At 40.9% G+C, this 24293-nt stretch overlaps 1 long non-coding RNA gene across 1 annotated transcript in view; it reads left to right on the forward strand.

Moving 5' to 3' along the window:
- The first annotated feature begins 940 nt into the window (after positions 1-940).
- LOC132827834 (uncharacterized) overlaps positions 941-24293 on the forward strand; it is a 147759-nt gene continuing 124406 nt past the window's right edge. The window contains exon 1 of the long non-coding RNA XR_009646050.1: positions 941-1060. This is a non-coding gene — a long non-coding RNA (uncharacterized LOC132827834). The remainder of the gene's footprint in view (positions 1061-24293) is intronic.

Consider the following 24293-nt stretch of genomic DNA (forward strand, 5'->3'; position numbering starts at 1 on the left):
CCACTTCCAGGAGTGCCATGTGGCATGATGGTTGTGTCCATACCTCAGAGCTAGAGGATCTGGCTTCAGATTGGTCCTGAGATGTAAATGAACAGGTTGATTTAAGCTAATTACAAGTGGCCTCCAGCTATAATTTAGAGCAGAATGATAGCCAACTTTTAGCTTGATTATTAGTTTGTGAGCCTTTAACTGCTTGAAGAAAAGAAATCATATAGAAAATACATTGCTGGTGCAGGAACCCCTCTCAATTTCGTGAGAACAATCATGCCTCTGATGCAGGCTCTTCTTTGCTTCATTCACACACACTTAAGAGACGTCAGAAAAATAGTCCGTAAGGATTTTCAAATCACTGTGATGTTCTGCAAGCTGCTTTGATCAACAAAATGTCCCCAAAACCTCTAAACATTTCTTATTTTAACCTGGGTACATTTTAAACACAAAGAACTGATGTTATTTTCATCTGTGCCTGTAATAGCAGTTGTAGCCTTGGAATGGCTGTGCTGATTTCATGCAATCTTGTAAAGACCTGCTTAGTGCCTGTCAAGTGGCCTTCTGGAAAACATAACAGACCACAGCTGCACTGAATTCCAATACCTGAGTCTTCACAGCCCTTAGTATTCTCCCAGCCTCAGAGAGAAGGCTGAGCCAGCTTACTGAACATATTCTGTCCATTTCAAATATTTGTAGGAATTGCTTTGCAATTTTTTAATTCGCTATACAGACTCCTATAATTCCAAAATCAATAAAAGAATGAAATATAAACGAAGTGCATTCAGCAAACTAAAATCATAGACCCAGAACTACAAAGCAAGCAGGCTGTTTTCATTAACTAGTGGCCCCTAAAGGGGATCTTGCAGAATTTCACAATTGTTCAAGTTGTACACAGCTGCTGGTGACTTACTGAGTACTGTTTCAGAAGTAAAGGAGGGAGGAGATAGAATGAGCTACAGTATAAAACAGATAAAAGACAAATGTGAAAAAAAGAAATGCTAAAGAGCACATGGATGAAAGACCTTCTACTCAGTTGAGACAGCAACATACACTTTTCTTCAATCTGACAGTACGTGCAATACTTTATTAATTTATTAAATTCACTTTTAAAGCTCTGATGTTTTCCCTATGCACTTAAATGTGATGTAAATCTCGTGCTCACTGCTGCGATTATCATTGGTCTTCATTCTCGGGCCCATGTTTTGTATAATTAAGAACCCTTCCCCATGACATAAGAAAACATAAGTTGTCAGCTTTGAATTACATGCAGAAATAAGTAGATCTCTTGAACTCTTGTATTAAAATCTTCTTAGCATTGCAGAAATGATCCTTTTGGATAGAAATGGTCATGGAAACATGAAACAGCATTAGCTCATTTCTCATAAAGTTTAATTTACTTGAAATGTAGAGATGCATCCATTGTTATTTTTATAGTAGAATAGAAAAGGTTGATTTCACTTTACAAGCGTTTGAGCTCAACTTAAGCATTATAAATTAAGCACAGTCTATTTGAGCCAGACAGCTTTAGCTCGGTACTGCTTTTTAGTCTTGGTTGAAGTTTACCTTTGTATTAAGAAAGAAAGAAAATACACATAAACATGTCCCAACACGGCGGAGATGTCCTATAGTACTTCATAGCCAAAGAAATGTTTTTGAAGAGTGAACTCTGTTCACAATCAGGCAGGGATGCCAGGAATCCTCATTAAACTTGAATGGGAATCAAAGCGGTCTGTCCATCTTTTGGTTACTGTGGTAGCTCCAACATGTGAGAGCCTGGTCACATTCATGGACAACGTGACGATTGTCATGGAGACTGTGATCCATCAAAGTGATCAGTGGTTGCTGGATTTGCATTTGCACCAGCCTGGAGCCCTGTAGACCCTAAGGCCACAGTGGATACATGTGAAAGACCTCCTGGTCAGCAGGCTCCCTCCACCCCAAATATTAATTACTGAGTGTTGTTTCAGAAGTAAAAGAGGGAGGAGATAGAATGAGCCACAGTATAAAACAAATAAAGGTCAATATTTCACGCAGAGGGTGGTGCGTGTGTGGAATGGGCTGCCAGAGGAAGTGGTGGGGGTAGTACAATTGCAACATTTAAAAGGCATCTGGATGGATACATGAATAGGAAGGGTTTGGAGGGATATGGGCCGGGTGCTGGCAGATGGGACTAGATTGGGTTGGGATATCTGGTGGATGAATTGGACTGAAGGGTCTGCTTCAGTGCTGTACATCTCTATGACTATAAATAAGAAAAAAAATGCTAAAGAGCACATGAATGAAAGATCATCTGCTCAGTTGAGATAGCAGTTTTACTTTGATAATCCAAACACACACATTTTTCTTCAATCTGACAGACCTGCCCCCAAATATAAGGGTAGAAGGAAGGAAGAAGGATTCCTTTTAAGGGCCCCTCTTGGGAAAGGGTATTTGTCTGATGCACATCGATAATACACATTCTAAATATATATGCGCTTTCAACATTCAAACGTTTGATGTAGACTCCATTTCTTGCTAGGTGCTAACACACTGAAAGCAATGCAGCACCTTCTCCCATTTTAATCACATGCTACCCTTCTCTGGGGACTCCTTTGAAAGTCTCACTGAATCAGCAATGTGTATTCCTATACTCCCTCTCATATCCCAGTGAACCATGCAGCTTACATTTAGGCAGTGCAGACAAAGTTCCCGAGGTGGTGTTCAGGGATACACAATCTGTCCCCTTAGTTCAACAACAGCCATGTATTGGGCCCTGCACAGGCAATTCATGCTGAGAACTGACTTGTCATCTAGGAAGTGCAGGGGATTAAGGCTGGCGTGCCCATGGCCAGGTCAGACATTCTCAGTACATGAGATCAGTAAAACACAACTGAGAGGTCACTCTCACCATTTTTTTGTGGGAGAGAGATGGTCATATATAAGGGCTGGTAGTGGTACACCTCCTGATACTGGAAGCTCACTCACTGATGATGTGCAGCCATTGGGAGAGTGCAGTGTAGGTTTGTAAAATTCTACAGGGTTGTAGCACTAGTGAGCGCAGAATGGCACTAATGATATCTGGGAGGACATCACAGAGCTGGGATAACTTCACCTGGTTGATCAAACTTCTCTTCAATGGAGGGCTAGTCTAGGATCCTCTGTAAGCCCCTGTTCATGGATGTACTCACTCTATTACAGCTACAGGTATTCACACTTAATACAGAGCCTAGATGCCTCTCAGCTTCCTGCCTCAAAGTTATCACTTTACATGCACATAGAAGAACTTTATTTTCATTGATAACAAAGTGCAAATGAAATGGTTCTCTGACAGTGAGGTATGCTGAATAAAGGGCCCAGTGACCTCCAGGTCAGCTAGTCTATAACCAACAGAATAGTAATGGAAACACGCACATGTTCTCAATCTCCCCGGAACCAGGTGCCTGTGAGTTTATCCTCTCTCTCTGGCACATGGGATAATCGTCCTGGTGTCTTTGTGTTTGTCAAGACCTTAACTGGGCCACCTCAGCATCAGAGGAGACCTCTCTCTGCTCCATCTCATTCTATCCCAAAACATCCCCTCTATTGTCATGTCAGATTACAGAGGACACAACAAATGATCATAATGTGAGGCATTCTCTCTGGTGTGTACTGCTTTGCACCACTTGACTAGCTGAGATATCTGAATCTCACCTTCGGAAACCCCATGGGCTGCTCTGCAATGGCCCTATGGAAGCATTAGTGGGATTGTATCTCTTCTCGATCTCAGTCTGAGGATTCCTGACTGGTGTCTGCAGCAGAGGGTTTGAGCTGATAGACCTTGTCGGTGCCCAATTATCCCTGCCAGTGCCAAGGAAGAGTGATGACTGCAGGCTGACAAAACTCAGGCACACCAACCTCACACTGAGTGAGGCACAACATTTCTCCTTGAATGATTGGTGCAAGTCCTTGCCTAACTTGTCCATATTCCCCTTCATTGTTTCTGCTGCTCCATGCCGCTCAGACGTGACACTCCATGTTTTTTCACAGTTCAGGTTCCATGTGACTTATCTCTAAGCAACCCTTGGTGATGTGCACTTAGGTCTGCCGTTCAGGATTAAGCCTCTCTCTATTTGTTCTGTGCCAGCTAGACCTGGAAATGACTATAGAGGAATAGACTGCCTTGCTTCAGTTAGACTTGTCGATTATCCTCAGAGAACTGACAGTACCAGTGACTGTCAGCATCATTTAAAACCAAACCCAGGATAAAGCAACATGTACTTACCCCAAGCTGGATGGAGGCATGTGACACATCGGGTGCTCACATTGATATTTTGTTGTCAAGTTTCTGAAGTGCTGAGATTCTCAGTTAGGTGAAAGTTAAAAAGGAAAGCAAATATCACTCCAGTGAATTGTGGTGGTAATGAAACGCAAATTTAAGCAGGTGTCTGTTGAATAAATATTTGACCTACCACCTGAGGCGCTGGGGGGCGGGGGGGGGGGGGGGGGGGTGGGGTTGGGGGCGGGGGGGGGGGTGGGGTTGGGGGCGGGGGGGTGGGATTGGGGGCAGGGGATTGGGGATGGGCAGGGGAGGGGGTGCGATCTTAAATGCAGAGTTTTACCTCAATGACAAAGGTCAAATTTTTGACCTCTCACTGACCAAGTTCACCCAGCCTTCATTCTTCTCACCATGGCAGGATCTGGTAAATTCCCCATGATATAAGAAAAAAGTATTTCATTCACAACTTTCCACTTTAAAATACAAATGGCAGAGACTACAAGTCAAGACTCATTATATATTCTTGGCTAAGAGCTCAGGCATCCCCAGGGAAAATACTGCTTGACTGACAATTCTTGCCTTTTGATCTGTTCTATCAATTGCACAATACTTATTTATGGGAGGTTTCAAGTGCTCAAAATTTCTGTTTAAAAATTCTGGATGATTGATGTCTTTATTGTACTTTTCCCTGAGCTGCTCATTCCTCTAACCTGCACTGGGAATGGGATCAGGAATCCTGGTATCAGGTCCTGGTAAACATTTTCACACCTTCACCAATTCTCACCAACTTCAAGGAAATCCAGCTCGTTCACACTGTTACTCTGAAACTGTTGGACTTGCTAAGTATTTTGCATAGGAAGTCTTTTCTGATCTTGTTCAAATGGCACCAAATCTCCATGAAAAGACCCTTAGGTTAACATTTCATCCTAAAGGCAGGATCTCCAGGAGTGGTATCCTGATTTTTCACACTAAAGCCTTAACCTTGTTACCTAAAGTGTGGCTTGACTCCATGGTCATCTGACTCAAAGGCAAGTGTTCTGAAATCAGATTCCTTATTCCTTATTTAAACCCATTAATTTATTTGAACAATCTTTTCTCTCTGTTTCTCTGAGAATATTCTATTAGCATTGCTGCTTCTGATACATGTCAACATTTCAGTTTTCTCATCAACTTATAAATTCACTTCAGTTCACCGGTAGCTGACAATGTTCCTTTCTATTGTGGAATGAAAGGCAGTGTCATTCTAATGTCTGGAAATAACAGGAACACTTAATTGTTTGAAGGATATGACACTATTTTTGGGAGGATGTTTACACATCATCAGTATCCATTGAGTGTCAGATGGCTGCTACCTTGTGGGAATATTGACATTAGATTTCAGAAATTAGGGTAATTTTAATCTAATTGGGCTACCAGTGTGTCAGTTAATGAATTGGAGGTGTGGTAGATTACAGTAAACAGTCCATTTACTAGCAAGCACAGTTTACTTACATTCAATCTTGGTGTACTGCAACGAACAGAATTGGTGATAAATTCCAGTAAGATATCTGATAAAAGGAGGATTATTTCTCCAGAAATATGCAGTGAGTGAGGGATTGTTATATAAGACAAATAATACAATTGAAATCAACCCCAGGCCAGCATTTATTGTCCATCCCTAATTGCCCAGAGGCCAGTTAAGAGACAACCCCATCACTGTGGGTCTGGAGTCATGTGTAGGCCAGACCAGGTAAGGATAGCTGATTCTTTCCCTAAAGAACATAAGTGAGCCAGATGGGTTTTTCCAACAATCGACAATGGATTTACAGTCATCATTAACCTCATAGTTCCAGATTTTACTAAGTTCAAATTACACTATCTGCGATAGACAGGATTCAAACCCAGGTCCCCAGAACATTTCCTGGCTCTCTGGATTAACAGTTTAACAATAATACCACAAGGATATTGCCTCCCCTTGGAGACAATGTTTTGTTCCAGGATTTTGCTCCAAGTCTTCACGAATAGAAATGAAATATCGAGGAGTCTGCTTGAATATTTCATTAATCTCCTGCACAGACAACAGTAAAAACAACAGTATTGGAATTGGCAAATCCTGGAGTCTCCACAGAAGAGCACCATTGAAGGAAGGAATAAATCAATGTTTGCCTGCAGACCCTTTTAACAATTGAAAAATTAGAGACTGTCAGGCAAATTGGTAAATTCAGAAAAAGAGAAGATATATTTCAGACCAGCACAGAAAGGAATCAATAGTAGAATGAACAGATCACCTCAGTCAAATAATGCGCACAATCATTTAATCATAAAGAAGTAAAGAATGTGTAAATGAGGGGAAAGATGGGGGATGGAAAATGTATTGAATGCCCAAATGGTGTTAAAAATAAATGACGATATCTTTACAACTAAAATCTGCTATATCTGGAATACATTTCTATAGCAAAGCATTGCAGTATGCACTGGGAGTAACTGTACTTGAGGCTTGTGTTGATCTTGATTGGTACAATGTGTAAGAGGTTAGAGTGAGCCTGGGCACTGAGTTCAGATGATGTGCTGCAGGTAGCTCAAGGGGTAAACAGCAGGGTCCTCAAGTATGTTTAGTTTTGGCAGAACAGAAGCACCACCGTGAGCAGTGAATACCTCGCAGTAGAACAAATGAAGTCAACCTAAACTGTTGTCTCGAATTGAAGACATTTTTTGGGGGCTCTGTTGTATCAATATGTAAAAATGTTATTCAAAATCTCTTCATAATATAATTAAAGTCAGCAAGACATTTCTGTCTTTGACCTATAACATTATTAATGCAATACATCAAATAGTATAAGCATCTCTTCTCAGAAGAATCAGGATTTGGGAATTTTCCAATAACCATTCTGTTAGCCAGGTCTGAAGATACTTGCTTGATACACGGCCCATTCCCTCAGTTAAAATGATGGGCTATAAGTATTGACATATTTGTTGTTAGCTGACTTGTTTATCCCAGTCAATACATCAGCAGCTAAAGTCAGAAGATGTATTGAAAATCTCTGAGCTGGTTCTTCATTTTGTGCGATCTGAAGACAGTAGTACACAGCAAGATCAAAATGGAAATAAAATATTGAACATGCCAGATATAGATGTATAAACAATCTGGGTTTCACTTTCATCTGTCCTAAATCTAGCATAAATGTTATTAGTTGGAAAGGATGGAGCCCTGATATATTTGTCCTGTGAAGATTAATGATTTTTAACACTGATTTCAGTGAATAACTTTGGGATTCAAATCTGTTTTTCCTGGTGATTTACCACAACTGTGCATGTACAACTTAAGGGTCAAATACCTGAGTGGCAGAGCAAGGTCCTCCTACTCAGAGAGTAACAGGGGCATGGAACACACTGCCTGGAATAGTAGTAGACTCGCCAACTTTAAGGGCATTTAAATGGTCATTGGATAGACATATGGATGAGAATGCAATAGTGTAGGTTAGGTGGGCTTCAGGTTGGTTCCACAGGTTGGCGCAACATTGAGGGCCAAAGGGCCTGTACTGCACTGTAATGTTCTATGTTTCTATATTCTATATATCGCTGGAACTTCAAATGGAGAGAATGTATCTATTTTATCGCTACTGGAAGTATTGGATAGGAAATCTTGTAATGCAGTAGGCAGTATTCGGATCTCTGAACAAAAAGTTCTCACTCAAAGAATTGATGGCTATGGAAGTGTCTTCATAACATACCCATCAGCTTGTCTATCCTTCCAACACACACCATTGGCAGATGGTAAGTACAGGAGGGATTCCTGATTAATCATGTGATGACATGAAATTGGAATTTCTAATATCATTGTTCATTAACGCAGGATATGCCATGCAAGCAATACTATATGTTACCACAGGAGTCAGGGCTGAGGGGCCTGTGGCTCAATCAGTCAGTGGCTTGTTTGGATCAAATTGCTGCCAACACCACAGGGCTCGGTTTCCCTGTTCCGACTGGGCTGGATTCAGAACCTTGCTTTTGGACTGAGATTGTGGTGCTATCAGTCAGAACTGCCTTTGGAGAGCTGATGTGTTGTCGGAGTGACCTGTTTATTCATTCCATGTCAGTTTAGTTCTGAATATGCCTCTGTGTTTCCAAACGATGCCTTCATCATTAATATGTTACTTTCTCAATCAGCTGGACAGAGGGTGGTTTTAGCTTCGTCGATAATTTATTGAATGTGAAGCCTAATTTTAAAAATAATCCACAAACTCCGTGCTTATCTGGTACAATCTGTTCTATCAGGAGAAAGGAAAATTGGCATGGATGGAATTTGTGTCGAATTACGACTCATTCTGCCAAACTGACTGGCTAGAGGCAGTCTGTCTGTCATTTTGCCTTTGCTGATGTTAATAGAAATGTATTTGTGAGTAAAAGGTGATGTAATGCTGATGGAATTTAATTCCCAAATCATCGTGAAAAATATTGTAGAGTGTGAGCAGTGGGTCTGAACAACATTCCATAGCACATGATCAAGCTGGAAACTTTGCGTGTTACCCTGAGTCACCTCTTGAATCAAGAATTTTCTAACAAGTGGGAAGAGTTTGAAACTTTACTTCAGCATTCAAAGTGATTATGTTATGCAGGCGTTCACTGCCTGAAAATCTGCAGCAGTGCACAGATAATAACAAAACATGAGGGGCAGAGGGCACCAGAGGTGTGCAGCTGTATTCAAATCTCATTGTAAAACAATGCACTGCATTCATAAATTACTTGTATTGTTGTTAAATAGTTCCAAGATGCTCCACAAGACAGTAATCTGACAATAATCTCCCTTAAGCCAAGGAAGAGAACACTGGGAGAGGTATATTTGTGGGCAGTAAGGTGGCACAGTGGTTAGCACTGCTGCCTCACAGCGCCAGAGACCCGGGTTCAATTCCCGCCTTAGGTGACTGACTGTGTCGAGTTTGCACATTCTCCCTGTGTCTGCGTGGGTTTCCTCCGGGTGCTCTGGTTTCCTCCCACAGTCCAAAGATGTGCAGGTCAGGTGAATTGACCATGCTAAATTGTCCGTAGTGTTGGGTGAAGGGGTAAATGTAGGAGTATGGGTGGGTTGTGCTTTGGTGGGTCGGTGTGGACTTTTTCCTGTTTCCACACTGTAAGTAATCTAAAAAAAACTACATTGTAGAGTTGAGTTTTCAGGATATTCTTAACAGAGGACAGATAATTGGAGCATTAAAAGTTTTATGGATGGATTTCCAGAGCATAAAGAAGACAGCTAAAGACAGCTTCCAATGATGGGTTGAAGAATGTGGAGCTGTACCTGAGGTGAGGGTTGGATGAATGCAGAGTTTGCAGTATTACATATCTGGAGGAGATGTAGATCTGGGAAAGGCAAGGTTATTGAGGGATTTGAGGTTGAGAGTGAGAATTTCAAAATTGAGGCACTTTCAGTCCAAGAACCAATGTATATCAGCAAACATAGAGTTGATGTGACAGCAACGTTTGGCACAAGCTAGGATATGATTAGTAGAGTTTGGACGAACTTAAATTTATGGAGGATCAAAGGTTGACTAGGAGAGCATTGTGAAGTTGAGTCCAGAGGTAAGAAAAGGTTGGACAAAGTTTTCAACAGTAGATAAACTGAAGCAGGGGTGGTGCCAGGTGACATTGCAGAGGTGGAAAAATTTGTCTAAGCGATAGGAACGACATGGGGTCAGATATAGCCCCAACTGAGGTACACCAGATAAAAATCAGCTGCTCAAGCAGAATAGGGAAACAGTGCAAAACAAGGCTGAGATGAACTAATAAATGTGCTCTGAACAGTGAACACAGGAACAAGCTGCACTTTTCTGACATTGTTTCCAAGCATGTGTGCATCTCTGGCTCAACCAGTATATACTGCTCATATCTAACTACCCCTGAGAAGGTGATGGTTAACTGCACAATTGAGTAATTGCAGATTATGCAGTGGAAATACATCCCACAGTGCTGTTAGAAAGGGAGTTCCAGGATTTTGACCTAGTGTCTGTGAACAAACAGTGACATAGTCCCAAGTCAGCATGGTTTGGACAGGAAGTAGCAGGTGATGGTGTTTGCAGACATTAACTACCATTGTCCTTTCAGGTGGATCATGAGTTCAAAGGTGCTGTTATAGGAATCTTGATGAGTTGTTGCATTGCATCCTGTGATGGTACACATTGCTGTCACTGTGCATCAGTTCCAGAAGGAATGAGTGTTGAAGCTGTTAGATGCTGTGCTTTGTTCTGGAAAGTGTCAAAGGGACATGGTACAATTCATTCATGTTGGAAATGGCATTTGTGAGGCATGAATGCTTCTTGCTTCTAAACACCCCAAACCTGGATATTGTTCAGGTTTTTTTTTAACATTCATAGGATGTGGGCATCACTGACTAGGCAGCATTTATTGACCATCGCCAATTGTCCAGAGGGCAGTTAAGAGTCAACCACATTGCTGTGGGTCTGGAGTCTCATGTAGGCCAGACCAAGTTAAAGATGAAGCCAACATTGTCCCACTCTCTCAATATGGGGAGAGAGCCAACAGGTGGTACTGAGGGTCACCACAGTTTAAATGAGGGCTGAGGTTGAGAAGGACAGTCTTTCATGCTGACTTCAGCAGATGAAGGGGAATTGAACGTGCACTGCTGGTGCCAAAACAAAATTGCAAAACAGCGATCCAACCAACTGAACTAACTGACTCACAGGTAAAAGGAGCAGTTAGCTTTCCTAAAGTATTTACTGCATTCAGCCATGGTCTGGTAGAGGAGTCACAAATGCTGAACGCTGTGCAGCTATCAGTGAACACTCCCATTCAAGACTTTATGATGAAGGGAAGACAATGATGAAGCAGCTGACGGTAATTGGAACTAAGATGTTATCCTGAGGAACTCCTGCAGTGATATCCATCGGCTAAAATCATTGAAGAACCGTAACCATTTTCCTTTCTGCTCGGAATGACTCCAAGCAAGAGAGAAATTTCCCTTGAATAGAAATTTCCATTGACTCCAGTTTTGCCAATGCTCTGTGACACCACAAATTGGTCAAATGCTGCCTTGATGTCAATAAACATATGCCAGGCCACAAGGTTACAGATCGTTGTTGAAAACAATTCTGCTGCTGATGGACTCCATCATAAGGTCAGAAGTGGAATGATCATTAATTATTGCACAATGTTTAACACTATTCACAGCTCCTCAAACACTGAAGCACTCCATGTTCAAATGCAACAAGATCTGGACAATATCTGGACTTGAGCGACAAGTAGTAAGTAACATTGATGCGACACAAATTCGAAATGTGCCGTGCTGGAAAAGCATAGCAGGTCTGGCAGCATCCAAGGAGCAGGAGAATCAATGTTTCAGGCATAAGCCCTTCTTCATCAGAAATGTAGGAGGACAGGGGTTGTTGGGGTGGTGGTGTAAGGGGAGGGAGAAAGGGACCTGAGAGGTAAATAGGAGGTGGGGGTGGGGCTACCTTCCCACCAGCCCCACCCCCACCCTCCTAATTTATCTCTCAGTCCCCACCCCCCCACATTTCTGATGAAGGGCTTTTACCTAAAATGTTGATTCTGCTGGTCCATGGATGCTGTCTGTCCTGCTGTGCTTTTCCAGCACCACACTTTTCAACTCTGATCCCTAGCATTTGCAGTTCTCAATTTCTCCTTTGCCACACAAATGCCAGGCAATGACCATCTCCAATAAGAGTCAACATAACCATTGTCCTTTGCCATTCAATGATGTTATCATCAATGAATTCCCCATCATTAATATCTTGGTGTTACCATTGACCAGAAACTCAACTAGACTCACCACATAAACACAGTGGCTATAAGAGCAGGTCAGAGGCTCGGAATAGTGTGGCAAGTAGCTCATCTTCTCAATCTCCAAAGCCTGTCCACCATCTACAAGGAACAAGCCAGGAGTATGGTGGAATACTCACAGAAAGGCTAGTATCCCATTGCCCAGTAACCATTTATTTAGATACAACCAAGACTTTAGCACTGTCTCATACAGAGTCAGGTACCAGAGTGACAGTATCCCTGATACTCAGCCAGGGTTCCCTGACTGGATCAGATTAACAGCCCCAATCAGGCAAATTTTCTTCTATGAGGTCCAGCTGGCTGACCTCCTTACAGTCACAACATCACAGACCCTCTGACTCTGAGGACATAGGCCAATCCTTTTTTTGAAGAGCCTCCTGGGACATTTTAGCACTGGATCAGGTTCCTCTGATTTGGCATTCAACAAGGGTAGCAGGGAATGCGTGGGATCTCATCTCTTGCTTATGCAAGTCCATTTCCCTAATTCTTACAGCAAACCTTGCCTCTCTTGCTTGGCAGAGGCTTGCGTCTGGTATTAGTGTTCCTGATGCTGTTTCACTAGACCCCACCCCCGTACCGCTTCCCCCCACGCCAGTCTGGGAAGATGCAGAGTCTTCTACCCATTAGCAACTCTGCCAGGGCTATCCCTGTAGTTGCATGTGGGGTAGTCCAATAATCAAACAAGAATTGCGACCGGCTGCAGGCTGTCACCTCAAGTGTACTTTCAAAGACTGGATTGCTGTTTCTGTCAGACCATTGGATGATGGGTAGAAATGAACTGTCCTTACATGTCAAATCCTAGAATTACCAAATTCTGCTGGTAAACGATAGGCTATTATCTGTGACCAACATTTCTGGGACTCCGTTTATTGCAAAAGATGTGTGCAATTTTTCTATCATCATCCCTATGTTTGATGAATGGTCATTGCATACCCAACCATTTTGAGTAGGCCTCAACAATGATCAAAAAGATTGGACCCGTAAAAGGACCTGCATAATCGACATGCAACTGAGTCTGAGGTTTATCCAGCCATTCCCACAGATGTTGGGGAGCTGTTGGCAGTAATGTTTGTCCTAGATGATAGTCTGGGTACTGCTCCATGAAGCCTGTCCTTGTTCTTACTCTGGGTACTGCTCCACCAAGCCTGGTCACCAGGCGTGACTTCTCACCAACCTCTTCATGATGGAGACCCCGCGATGGCCGTGGTGGAGTTCAGCCAGTACTTGATATTGACCTTTGCTCGGGACAATCGCACTTGCTCCCCATAACAATATGCCATCCATTACTGTGAGCCTAAAAATGTCTTAATTTTAGTTTGTGATGGCCATTTGGTTTCCCCCATGAAAACCAGCTGCTACAGTTTGGACAGGAATGGATCTTTCTGTGTCGAACATTTGCTATTGCTAGCTGTGACTAGGACCATGTCAAGAAAATTCAATTTCATTACCGACTCTTCCATGGGGTTACCACTGGTGGTGTATCTGCTAATGGGAGGCAGCTCAATGTATTACATCCACTACTTGGCCTCCCAGATGGTGTTTGAATTTGTAAGTATCAGCACTTCGTATTAGAACCCTCTGCTGAATGTGGCCCAAAGCTATGGGTGGCACTGCCTTGTGCTTTTTGAATAGACAAAGTAGGGGTTTGTGGTCCATTATTATCTCAGATTTTTGCCCATAAATGTATTAGTGGAACTTGCTGACTCTAAATATGACCCAAATCCTTCTTTTTCTATCTGGCTGTGTTTACATTCTGCATTAGCCAAACTCCTGAATGCATAGGCTACAGGCCACCCATGAGCTAATACCACCCTGATGCCATATGGGGAAACATCGCACATTAATACCAGATTTTTCTTGGGATCATACTTTGCCAACACCTTAGAGGATGATAGTTGTTTCTTTCCTTCCTTGAAAGATAGGGCTTATGTATGTGATAATTTCCAAGGAACTTTCCATAATAGCTTACCAGCTCAAGAGATGACCTAAACTCCTGGACAGATGAGGGAGCCTGGGCACCTTTAATCACCCTCACTTTAACTTCCAATGTGTAACCTGATCTTGCCCACTTTGCAGTCAAAGTAGGTCACTTTTGAGGTCTGGAAGACACATTTTCCCTCCTTCGGTATGTACCAGCCTTGTAAAAAAATATCTTAGTATTTTTTTAATCAGTTTTCCCCATTGTCAGGACACCATCCAGGTGAATGGTGACCTGGGGTAGACCTTGAAAAATGTTCTCTGTGTCTCCCACTGAAAAATTGAACAGGCTGACAAAATCTCAAATGGCAGTCTGGTACACTCGTACAAGCCTTATGGGTATTGATTGCAATATACTTCTGGGATGCTTGTCTAAACACAATTGCACGTAAGCATAGCTCATGTCCAGCTTTGTGAAAAACAGACCCCCTAAGGGCTTTGCATATAAATCCTCTATCCCAAGGGATTGGGTAGATGCAATGGCCTGAAATTAGAGTTTGGAACATATAACACCCGCAAATACACAAACTGTGTGGGAGCAAACGTGCCCTACCCCTTGGAACCTTTGGAAATGCTGCTCAAACCTATGGATTCACCCTCTCCATTAAACCCTATAGCGTCCTCTGAATCTGAGATGGATGTGATGGAAGTTGCTGCCTCTTGCACCAGTAGCACCACAACAAACTTTTACTGTCTTCTTCCAGCAGCAAAGGCATCAGCGTGGCTACTTCTATCACCGAGCCATCGTGGATTTACACATGAACAGTCCTCAACTATAGTACTGCCTCATACAGAGGCAGGCACTGGAGTGTCAGTATCTCTGACACTTACCCTTTTTATATGTCAGTCAGAACTCCCTTAATGGGCCAGATTAACAGCCCAAATCATGGAACTCATATTCTATGAGGTTCACCTGGTTACAATCACTACACTCCCCACTTTCCTGGATGGGTGCAGCTCCAACAACACTCAAGAAGTTTGACACCATCCAGGACAATGTAGTCCACTTTATTGGCACCACATCCACAAGCATCCATTCCCTCCACTGCCAATACTCAGCAGTAGCAATGTGCACCATCTACAAGATGCACTGCAGAAATTCATATAACATCATTCAACAGCACTTTTCAAACTCATGACCATTTCCATCAAAAAGAACAAAGGCAACAGATACATGGAGACACCACCACCTGCAAGGTCACCCACCAAATCATTCACCTTTCTGAGTTAGAAATATATCCCCATTCCTTTACTGTTGCTGTCAACATCTCCCTACTGGAATCGTGGGTCTATCTACAGCACATGGACTGCAATGGTTCACGAAAGCAGGTTATCACCACCTTCTCAAGGGCAAATAGTGATGGACAATAAATGCTGGCCAGCCAGCGACACTCATGTGCATTAGTAAATAAAAATAAACTTCATGGATGTTCGATCTTGAGGTGTTATCTGAGCACTGTGCCTTTTGGGGTTCAATTCACATGCATAGTGGATTCTTTTTGATTTTTTCTGAAGTAGACCCAGAGAAATAATATCACTTTTGTATTTCCCTTTCTGACATTACTTATAATGTATGAGGAGATTTGTTAAAGATTCATGTACGTGAATCCACACCATGTACCGCTAACAAATTAGAATGATGAATTTTACAATGGAAAAACAAATCAATTGATGCTTGGCACGTCCAAGCCAAATTGCACAATGATTTTCCACTCAGGAAATGGATTTGTAATGCTGTTTCCAGATTCGAAGTATTCTGGTAAAGCTTGACTTTCCAGAGATTGATAGCTACCTGTCCTTCAATATGTTGCAGTTAGTGTTATTGATTCTGTTAATCATATTTTCAGATTATGTAGTGACTGTTTTTGCAAATATATATATAAACTGGAGATGGTGGGTGCTAGGGATTGCGTTTGTGGGAGGTGGTAGGACTGAATTAAATAGAGAGGTTTCTAGCTCTTAAACTCCAACGGGTTGTGTTAAATCATTTACTGACATTATTGGTTGTAAGGAGACCTAGCTAGGGCCAGCATGTCAAAGCTGCCTGGATGCAATGAGTCGGGCTTCCCAGGATCTATAATGGGTGAAACCTTGCTGTCAAAATAATAGTGCTGTCCATTGTTTATTGCACAAGTAGCACAGCAGCCAAGCTGAGGGATTCTGGTAAAGTTTGACTTTACAGAAACAGTCAATTTCCTATGTTACATTGTGGGGCAGCCACTGATATTGTTTGAGTTGATCACATTATATTAAGCAAAAGTACTGAGAAGGTGCTGCCTGGTGTGCACTGATTTGTTACGAGTGACAGAAAATTGCAATTCAAAATTGAAATACAGTGAGTACTCTGGATGAGCTATACTCATGCAATGCATTGGTGTTAAATTCACTCCAGAAAGCTGCGTCTTGCAATTTGTCACCTTTCTATTGATCTTGCAATTTGTTACCTTTCTGTTGACATGACAAGTGCTAATTATGCTGACAAACTACTCCAGCAAGAAAATTGATGGTTGCAAGTGTGTATTGCCTTTCCGGAGGAGAAAGTGAGGAGATCAGAGCTGAAAATGTGTTGCTGGAAAAGGTCAGGCAGCATCCAAGGAGCAGGAGAATCGACGTTTCGGGCATGAGCCTTTCTTCAGTTTGAATTGTTGTTGAAGGATATTCAATTTTATTTTATTCACTGAATATGTTCAAGACAGAGGTCAATAGATTTCTGGATATAACGATATCAAAGGATATGAGAATAGTGCAGGCAAACACTGTCGAGGCTGAAGATCTAGCTGAATAATGCAGCAGACTTGATGAGCCAAATGGTCTGTCTTGAATATACAACTTCAGCCACCCTCCGCAGTAAAGAAATCTACAGATTGACTACCCTCTGAGATAAGAAATTCTTCCTGTTCTCTGCCACATGTAGGCCACCCATTACTCTGAGATTATGCCCTCTGGTCTTAGACTTTCCTACAAGGAGAAACAACCTCTCTAAGCTTACCCTGCCAAGATGTTTAACATTGTTATATGTTTTATTAAGGTTGCCTCTCATTTTATGAACTCCAATGAGCATGGGCCCAACCTAATCAACTTCTTTTCATAAGAAAACCCTTCCTTAACTAGGATCAAACAAGTAATCTACCTCCAACTTTAGTATATGTTTCCTTCAGGGATATAGGGATTACAACTGTTAGCAGTATCATTTGCTCAGTCAAAATCCTGGAATTCCCTCCCAAACGGTATTGTGGTTGTATCTATAGAACATGGGCTGTGACAGTTTAAGAAGTTAAAAACCACACAACACAAGGTTATAGTCCAACAGGAAGTACTTGCTTTTGGAGTGCTGTACCTTCATTGGGTAGCTGTAGAGCAGGATCATAAGACACAGAATTTATAGAGAAGATTACAGTATCATGCAACTGAAACAAAATATTGAACAAACTTAGATTGCTGTTAAATCTTTAATCTTTTAGAATGGGTTGTAGGTTTCGGTTCATTGATATGTAAGTCCCAGAACTTGTTTTAAGTCACATTCTCCAGATAACAAGATTTTATAAAAAAGGTGACATCTCAGCTCAGACAATGCATTAAAGGTGTGAGGTTAAAGTTTGTCTGTATCCCAAACTTGAGTTAGATTGGTTCTATTTCCAAAGTAGGAATTTATAAAATGTTACATGGATTGACTGCCTGCAGATTGTGAGCTTTTTGTGGAAAAAAATGTATCTCCAACTACAATTCTGCAAATTCAACTTCACCTCAGAGACTTATGTGTGTGTTTGTGTGCATGAGAAAGAGAGTGTGAGTGTGAGTGCACATGAGAGAGTGTGTTTTGTGTGTGTGTGCTTGGTAGAGTGTGTGCATGATGGAGTATAAGCGTCTGAGAGGGTGTGTGAATGTGGGTTTTGTATGTATGTGTTTATGAGAGAAAGCGTGTGTATGAGAGAGGTTCTGCAGTTTAAGAAGGCAGCTCACCATCACCTTCTAGGGATGGGCAATAAATACTGGTCCAGTCAGCAAAGCCCAGATTCCACAAGTGAATAAAAAAAAGTATTCCAGAAGTGGTCTGACTAGTGCCTTGTATAATTTTAGTGTGGCCTTTCTATTCTTATACTCTATTGCCATTGCATTTCCTGAAAATGCCACCATTATCTCAACTCTCTTTTATTAGTTAGCCAATCTTTTATTTATGCTAATATACTATCCCTAACACTGTAAACTCTTTTCTCATTAAGTAGCTTAATGTGCAACACTGTTTCAAATGTGGTTTGGAAATTCAAATATACTAAACCTATTTGGTTCCTCCTTTATCTATCCTGCTTGTTACTTCATCAAAGAATTGTAATAAATTTATCAGACATGATTTCCTCATCAGGATGCCATACTAACTCTGCTTGATTATAATATGTATTTCTAAGTATTCTGCTATGACATTCTTTATAATACTCAGTAATATTTTCCCAATAACATTGGTTAAACAAACTCGCCTGTAGCCTGTTTTTTGTCTCCCTCACTTTTCGGTTAAAGGTGTTACGTTGGCACTTTTCCAATCCCCTAGGAATTTTTTGCAAATCTAAGGATTCTTGAAAGATTATGGCCAGTGCATCCACTATCACTTCAGCTACATCCTTTAAAATCCTGGAATGCAACCCAACAGGGAGAGGGATTTATCACTCTTTAGCTCCCAATTAGTTTTCCCACACCTCTTCTCTAGTTCTTTTTCAGTATCCAATCTGACAATTCAATGCATCCACTCAAGTTTACACTTCTTACTCAATCCTGCTGTTGGTAATGTCACTCTGATTTTTAAGGAGTTGCTTATCCTATTCATGCGTCTTTCGGATGTTTTGTTTCCCTCAGTGTCCCATTATCAGCTCACAATTATCTCTGGCAGAAAAATGTGAAAACCGAAATGTGCAGACAAGTTTAAACAATGACAAATGCAGTCAGATGCTCAAGTACATTTCAACTTGAGTCAAATATCTCAGCAAAAGGCAAACTCTAAAGCAGAACCTTAATGGTTTGGATAAGAAAATGTATAATTTTCTTGAGGCTGGATTAGCCTTCTCTGAATTCTGCTGTTTTGAGCTCACTCATGAACATCAAATTCATGTTGACTTTATTGTGACCAAGTCATTACACCATTTATTTGAAACAGGTTAAAGAGGACAGTTAGGGATTCAATGTGAATTTTAATATTTGTTTAAAACACAACACATTGAGGTAATCGAATCCTAAATGGCAGCAAACGCTGATGATAAACAAAATAGAAACTGATACAAACCAAGACTCTTCAGGATTTTTTTTAACAACAGGATTATTTGATGCTGAAATTATTCAGATAAAAAATCTGTCAGTAAGATTATTCTACATAAGCTTAATTAATTCATTTTGAGTAATTTAACACCTCTGTCAAAAAAACAAAGAAAAGAATAGTGTACAATTGTGTAAAGTACTCATCAGCTGGTTCTGCTATTTTATTGAAAGCTGGATTTGAGCCTGTTCTGGTCTGATTATAATATTGAAGCATTTTATAATCATGGAAATATATGTTTAATGTATTGATGATAGAAATAAATTGTAGTAATAATCATTGAAATAATTTAAGTAAAATAAGTCTCTGTTATGTTAAACAACCAATACCATTTCACTCTCAACATAGTTAAAAAGATCGGAATTTAATTTAGAAGTGGAGTGAAATGTGTCCTAAAAGCTTTTGCAAAACTAAAGGTCCTAACATTAGTTTAATGAGTGTATCCTGTTCAAATTTTCAATGTACCCCTTCCAAAGCATTTAATTTGCAAGTGTCTTTCAAATATACTTACCTTGATACAGAAAGACCTCTTTATTACTTAAATACATTACAGAGGATTTCCTCAATTTGTTATGTGAGATTTCTATTTCTTTTCGGGCATTCTTTTTCCTCTGGAGAAACTACAGTTGGAAACACAATTGTATTCCTGTACTGTACTCCTGTCCAACTGTATCTAAATAAGCAACCTGGACTTGCTACACAATAATCAGATAAAGTATGCAAAGTGTTAATCCATACAACTATTCAGTTTAATACAGCAGTTTTATACAACGGTTCTTGATTTCTGAGCAGGTCCATTATTCTCTAAGGTGGTCACATTGGTGCTGGAATGCTCCCAAATTTAACTGTCACCATTAGTAACTGGGAAGTGAGGCCCTTTCATCCCCAATATATGATCCATGGATCATAGTCACTTGAAATCCCAGATCAAGTGGCCTGGATTTTGCCCAGGGAAAGTGAGGGGTTTGTGTGGGAGTGGCAATGGCAATGTGTGGGAAAACTGTTGGCACTGTTGTGGTGGCTGTTTGACGGTGAGTTTACACAGCCAGCACTGTGGACACCCCTATCCCAACTGGCAGTCACTAAAATCAGCGAGACTTTCAATTTTGCTAGAATTGCAACTGCCACTTGAGAACCCTTTAAAAAATTATCACATCCTTCAATCCGTTGCTCCTGACTTTTATTTTTTAATAGAAATGGGACTTTTTAAAAATTCTGTCATGAGGCCTGCACATTCACTGTCAAGGCCAGTACTTGATGTCTATTTGGATTAGTGGTGCTGGATGTCTATTCCTAATTGCCTTTGAGGTGTATGGCTGGCCACACATTTTCTGTGGGAAGGTGAGACTCAGCCACATTATTCTGGTCCTAGAGTGATGTGAAGGCTAGGTAAGGGTGACAGATTTCTTTCCTACAAGGTACTAGTGAACCAGATGTTATTTCACCCCATAACAATCAATGATCATTTCATGATCACCACTGATACAACAGTTTTCCATTATTAATTATATTCAAATTTCACCATTTGCCACGGTGAGATTTGAACCCATTCCCCCTCAGACCATTAATTTGGAGCTCTCATTTACCAGACTAATGATATACCACCAAGACTGCCTAATTAGTCAAAATTAGTGAACTGACTCAAAAAGATATCTTGTTCTGGAATGCTGTTAAATGATTAAGTAGTGGATTTTTAAGCTGAATTTAAAGTTATTTTAAAGACTGTCAGAAGCTTTAGCATTTGCGTTCAGCACATATGTAAACCCTGATATTTAATTTCATTTAGCTGGCTGGGAAAGTCCTTTATGTGATTGGCTATTTGGATAACTCAATGACGCACAGGAACTGCCCAGTTAACTATACTGTGATCCAATGTTGTATCACTGCACAGTACTGGAAAGATAGCATTCTCATCAGAGAGATTGCTTGATTTCTCCACAAGGATGGCTTCTAGTTCTGTAGTGATGCCCTTTCTTTGCTACTGACTCCAGGTTTCATGTATTGCTAATGTCGCTCCACTTGAAGTGGAAAACACTAGACTAAGAAGTGTAGAAGTAAGCAGAGGATAATTGCAAATAAATACTACATATGATACTTTATTCAAACCAACTTTATTCCATTGATAGAACAATGTGTTACTATCCCAGAGGTCCTCATGCCGAGTGATTTCAATTCAGTTCAAAGTAGCCCAGGTCGTTCTACCACCCAGCTCCATAAGACTGACTGTTTCTAATTCTACTCTTACCAATTTGACCTTGGTCTGATCATCTCTAAAAATAGTTTCTCCTTCTATTTCACTTCCTCTGTCATTTCCCAAAATTCCAACCTTGGCTTTGTTGCATCTGCGGACATGAGATTAGCTTCCACTGACATTGATAACATTCCAATCTAACATACCATCACTTCCCTTTACTTCTCCATTGCTGGTCTGCCAGGAGTCTTTGGCTTCAGCACTCCCTTTACTATTGCCTTGGGTTAAGTCTGGAGCTGGGGCAGCACAGAGGCTCAGTAGTTAGCACTGTTGCCTTATAGCCTCAGAGACCAGGTTTAATTCCAGCCTCAAGTGACTGTCTGTGCACTTTCTCCACTGAGTGTTCCGGTTTCTTCCAAAGATGTGCAGGTTAGGTGGATTGTCCATGCTATTGCCTGCAGTGTCCAGGGATGTGTCGGCGAGATGGTTTAGTCATGGGAAATGCAGAGTTACAGGATAGCATGGGTCTGGGTGTGATGTTCTTTGGAGAGACAGTGTGGACTCGATGGGATGAATGTCCTGCTTCCATACTATAGGAATTCTATGTTGCCATCTCCATTTCAATGACAGATTACTTCTGCCTTCATTTTTTAAATCTCCTGCCCATCATCTGCAGAAATTTTCATTCATACACTTTCTGTTACTCCTTCCTAAACTTCTTTGCTTCTTCACTCTCATCTTCTTCTTAAAAAGCTTTCTTAAAGCCAGCTGCTTGATAAACCATTATTAACATTTCCTAATCTCCTAACATCTTCGTCAGCTTTGTATCCATTTAATACGTCATAGAAACACGTGTACCATAGAATCAGAGAATTGTTACAGCACAAAAGCTGTTTGAATTCCCATGCTGACACTCGCAAGGAGCAATTCCTAGGGTGGTGGTAGTGCATAAATTGCTCGTTAGGTTGGCCAGTGTGCATGTGATGGTTTGAATGGTCTTCTTCTATGCTATGATGATTTAATGATCCTAAGACTCAATGAATCACACATCTCGGTGGAATGTCATATTGTGTTTTTGGATGGTCAGGGCTCCAGACAAGTGCGTGTTGTTGTTAAGTGGTGGGGAAGGCACTGTTATAAGTAGGTCAGTGTAATAAGCAGCTTTGTTGCTGTGTGTACCTTGCTTGGAATGTTTTTTCCATTTTCTCAATCAGTTTAAGTAAATCAAACATAAAATGCAGGAAACAGGCATTTCACAGCTTGGATACAGGCCATTTGGCCCATCAGCCCTTTAAGAATATCCCACCCAGACCCATTCTTCTACATTTACCCCTAACTAATGCACCTGGCTGACACACCCCTGAACACTATGGGCAATCGGGCATGGCCAATTCACCTAATCTGCACATCTTGGGGTGTGGGAGGAAACGCACATAGACATGGGAAGAATGTGCAAACTCCACACAGACAGTCACCCAAGATTGGAATTGAACCCAGGACCCTGTGAAGCAGCAATACTAACCACTGAGCCACTGCGCCATTCCTTTCAGGAGAGAAAATGCCATGTTCAACTGAGCTGGGCACCAGGACAAACAGGTTGGTCATCATCTCTGTGAGAACTGAAACAACATCAATAGATGCCTTAAATTAGCAACAAAGGCTAATTAAAACACATTGCCAGCTCCTTTAAGGATTGAGCCCTGGTTTATTTATAAATCTATAAAAGCAACAAGGTTGGCTGAAAGCCTGGATTTAAATTTGAATTTTTCTGGCTTTAAATGATGTATCTCTCTAATTCTTAACCACATTGGAGAATGGATTATTGTATGAGTGTGGAATATTTTAACTTTAAAGAATCAAAGAGAAGGAAATAGCTGACAAGACAAGGAACTGCAGTGCAGAAGTGTGCTTCCTCTCTCCATGGAGTCGAGCAGAGATGATAGAAAAACAAGGAAGTTTTGCAATGGGAGTTAATTGGGAGCAAGTAAATAAGGGAAACTGTGGAAACAATTATGGGCAACTGCATCAAACAATATTTAACAAACTGGTTATTTTACACTGAGGTTTATGCCAATGACGTTGATTTACTGACTGACCTTGAATAAGAATGATCTTCCTTGAAAAATACAAAATAAACAAGAATGCATTCGTTTTAAAGAAAAACCAAGAATAAAACTGGGAAATGATTTTCATAATTTTACACCTTTCGATGGACATATCAGTATCAGTCGAACTGGCCTCAGTCTCAGAAATCTGGGGCCACATTCTGCTTTCTGATCAGACACTGTTTTTGCTCATGGCTCTTATGTGTCAACATGGTAAGACTTTCCATTAGTCATATCCCCTGGTTAAAAAAAAATCTCTTCAATGCTTTCTAGTGCATTTCTAGTTATGCATGACCAGTGTGACAAACTGAGTCACTTTTCAGGTATTGTGCCCATAAAGAGACAGGTCTAGATCCTGCAAGCAATATTATAACACTGCTGGCACCAATTCACTATTTCAGTGAAGGTGAAATAACACCCAATAAAAATTATTAGACATTGTGTCTGTATAAGTTCATCAACTTTCCAGAAAGTAAACGTGCCTTAATATTGCACATGGTTCAGATAAGATATTAAACAAAGGATTTATATCTGATTATTTTGGTGAATGTAACAGATCCCATGTCACTGCTTTGAAAAAGAGCAAGGCAACTCGCTCCAATGTCCTGGCCAATATTTTCCTTCACTCAACATCACAAAACCAAATTATCTGATAATTATCACTTTGCTGTTTGTGAGAATTTGCTCTGTGCAAAATTGGCTGCTGCA

This window comes from Hemiscyllium ocellatum, chromosome 25, assembly GCF_020745735.1.
Source record: "Hemiscyllium ocellatum isolate sHemOce1 chromosome 25, sHemOce1.pat.X.cur, whole genome shotgun sequence".
Classification (NCBI taxonomy): domain Eukaryota; kingdom Metazoa; phylum Chordata; class Chondrichthyes; order Orectolobiformes; family Hemiscylliidae; genus Hemiscyllium; species Hemiscyllium ocellatum.